The sequence below is a fragment of the Brassica oleracea genome, chromosome C2, assembly GCF_000695525.1.
Source record: "Brassica oleracea var. oleracea cultivar TO1000 chromosome C2, BOL, whole genome shotgun sequence".
NCBI classification, from domain to species: Eukaryota; Viridiplantae; Streptophyta; class Magnoliopsida; order Brassicales; family Brassicaceae; genus Brassica; species Brassica oleracea.
The window spans coordinates 21,400,337-21,403,841 of record NC_027749.1 but is presented as its reverse complement, the minus strand read 5'-3'; the positions used below and the strand labels follow the sequence as shown (position 1 = coordinate 21,403,841).

The 3,505-nt window shown below is 29.4% G+C and overlaps 1 long non-coding RNA gene across 1 annotated transcript; it reads right to left on the bottom strand.

Moving 5' to 3' along the window:
• Positions 1–2,214: 2,214 nt before the first annotated feature.
• On the bottom strand, positions 2,215–3,267 carry LOC106326286. The gene is made up of 3 exons (XR_001267191.1): positions 2,724–3,267; positions 2,538–2,593; positions 2,215–2,445 (listed from the first exon to the last, which is right to left on the bottom strand). It is a non-coding gene; the product is annotated as an uncharacterized LOC106326286 (long non-coding RNA).
• Positions 3,268–3,505: the final 238 nt, after the last annotated feature.

Here is a 3,505-nt window from a genome sequence, read left to right as displayed (position 1 = left end):
TATAATTTTTACTAACTATATTGAATATGTCAAGTTGCATAACTATACACTTATGACATAGGCATTTCACAAATTAGTTATAAACTTTATTCCTAAAATTTGCAACATATTATATTTTTTTAATAGTTACCTAATTATAACAATTATAATTGCTCACCTTATATTAGTAAACTTACTTTGGTTTTTTTAAAAATAAATAACAAATTATAGAAACTATTTTGTTTGAAAAAAATGTAGATGGATCTTATCTTATTAAAGGTCAATTAGGCAATAAATATTAATCAAAATGAATTTGAAAATCAATAGCAATTGAAAAGGTCCATAGAGATAGTTGTTGGAGTTGAATAATCCAGTGGTTTCAGTAGGAGGAAAGATATTGTTCTCTTTTTAATCAAAGCGCGGGTTTACTTTTAGAATTAAATAAATTATTTTATATGAATTTTTATATAAAATAGTATAGGTCTAGACACATTAATCTGGAACCGAAAAACCAAAAATAATATTTGTATAGCTGGCTGAATATTTAGATTTTATGAGGTCATACTGATCTCGTAATTTATTCCAGCTATAGCAATTATTAAGTTTTAATTTTGTGGAAAATCAAAAATGTATACATATGATTCCAACTGCTTCCATATGAACTCTCAATTCGTATAACAATCAAACCGTGAACTCTTTGTACGTGTTGGTGTAGGACCAACCAACATTTTTTTATTTAATAACTGTTAACCGGTGTTCTTTGTTGACAGTTTTTACTTTTTAGATACAGAAAAGTGGGTCCCGTTTATTTTGAAATCAAAGTGGTGGTTACAAAAAAAAAATATGTAGTAAGCGTAGAAAGACACTTTATGAAATATAAGTAAAAAATTTTTTTAAGTAGATTCAATGGCACACAAGTAATATATATTCAAAGGAGTTGTGAGGGTAAATATAAGGATGATCCTGCTTTAATGATATTGATTGATCTTTTGGGAAAAAAAAACTAGTGCACTATTATATACTAGGGTCATACGGGCGGAAAGTTATACTAAAAACTATTTTATATGAATTTTTATTAATTTTATGAAATAATTTAAATCATTATAGATTGAAACGATATTATAAACAAATAAATAATGACAAAAAATTGAGATCATATTGTTATATTTAATAAATATTTTTTGTTTGAATTAAAATAACAGTAGGCTTCGTTATTTTTTATGTTAGAAAATACAAAATTAACAAAAACAATTCAGAAATTGTAATAATATATAATTTTTTTCAAGAAGATTCAAGTTTTAAAAATCATTTACGCATTTACATAAAAATTTAAAGTATTAATCTTGGGTTGGTCGACAGTTGACAGACTTGAACGTAATACATTTTCAAATTCTTGTTCTCAAACATTAATAACTGATATGTTTATTTTTAATGTGTCTTGATTTTTTTTAATTTTTTGTGGGATATGTTTTAGGTTATTGTTTAATTTAATTATTATCATTTTTATTGTGGTTGTTTATTTAATAAAATACAATTTCATTCTCATGTGAATCTCATTTTTGTTTATTTGGTACTTAAAATCAGATTATTAATGTCTATATGATGTGATTTATTTTGGATTTAAAAATATTTCAATATGTTTAATTTGTTCTTATATATTTTGTCTAAAATAATTATTTTAAGTGAAAATTTGTATTTATAATTTTATATTGAAATCCTGAAACCAACACCAAATCAAAAATTAGATTGGACTTGTTTTTTCTTAACTTTGAACCAAGCTAAGTAACTGAATATAATAGTTAAAATCATTTAAATCAATTTATGATGGGATTAATAAGGGCAATATGAGCTTGTGAAAGATTTGATCATATTATTCCCTATCCCTAATCTCACGTATCAAAATTTTTCCTGTTTTGACAAATACCTTATTATTTTAAAATTCCATTAGAAAAGTTTACAGATTTAAAATTTTGTGATGTAACTTCCAATTCCTCTTTCCTTTTTAATGATAGAACTAAAATCTTAAATTCACCCATTTCCACATCTCTCACTAAAAAACAATGAAGATTATGTATTTCTCTCTCTGTAACAACCATTTTTTTCTTATCCTTCTTTTCTTTTCACTTTAAGCTTCACCATCAAAGCAATATATCATCTTATAAGCTTTAAAAACGTTTTTTTTTTAAAGACTTCATGGCCTTGATCGAGAGACTAACGGAACAGAGTTGTGTTTCCAATATTATTTACTTTCCAATTGACTGTGGAAAGGCTAGCATAAGTGAGAGATCAGAGAAATAATATAAACTATAATCTAGAAAGCTACAATAACCAATTGGTATGAAAGAATAACTACTAAAAGATAAACATGTTGGTTAGAACGTGCTTCTAATCTTGGTACTTTTGATCTCAACTTCTCTGCTTGGTCATAAAGGTTGTATTTCGAAGCAAGAGATTCAGAAGTGTTTACTGCATTCACAAAATGAGACATTGAATATATATCCAAAACAAAAGCTGAACAGAGAGTTTCGAGGTTTTATAACATTTTTCACAAAACGAACCTGACCCAACGCATCATGACAAGGTGTTGCAGAATGGTGCAAGGGTAGCTTGAACACTGCAAGTAGAAATAAAAGCCATCGGTTAATTAGATGTTGAGTCAAATATAATAGACTGAAAGCAAATCGCCAGTGAGAATATCATCAAGATCACCAGTCATCTCATATCTCAAAGAATAGTAAACATACAAAATTGAAGCGATCACATCACGGGTTCTCTTGTTTAAGCTGTTGAGGCGAGTAATGCTAGCTGAAAAGAGCCACATCGTTTGAAGTTCCTAGTTTCCCAGAATCTGAGCAACCTCACCCCCACGTTGGAAGAAACAATTAATGGCCGGATTTCAAATTAGAAAATAGAACAGAGGAGTTAACCATGATATTGAAAAAATATCGAATGCTATTGGAATTGTGAGGATGATTCCCAAGGGATGAGGCCTTCCCTTTTTATAGGTGGAGATCCACCGATTGGAAGAGAGATACGAATCATTGAATGAATGATCTTGGTTGCAGATGGTGGTAAGAGTTAAGATCTCGTTAATGAAGTTGAATCAATGCAACTTGTAACTCATGTGAGGAGAAGAATAGATAACGAAACGACGCGAACCAACATAAACGCAACGATTACTGACGAAAGTGATAAACCTCCATTAAAGACTCAGGACCTCCGTTGATGGAAAACGCAGTAGGCGATGAACCCTAGACATGAGTGTCGGCTTCACAACTACAAAGAAGAAGCACTTTACGGGCCAATAGCTGAACAAAAGCCCACAAATCTCCTTTTTTTTGTTTAATGAAACGGTGAGTTTCATTACAGAGTGACACGTGTCAGTTCTTCGGGGCTTGAATTGATAACGTGGCATCCGAGCTGGACACTCTGGGAGAGAAACAAAGCCTCTTTTATATATAAAGATATAGTTTAAGTTCAAGGTTAATTATGAATAATGTTTCAGTCTATTATATTTTTATGATGC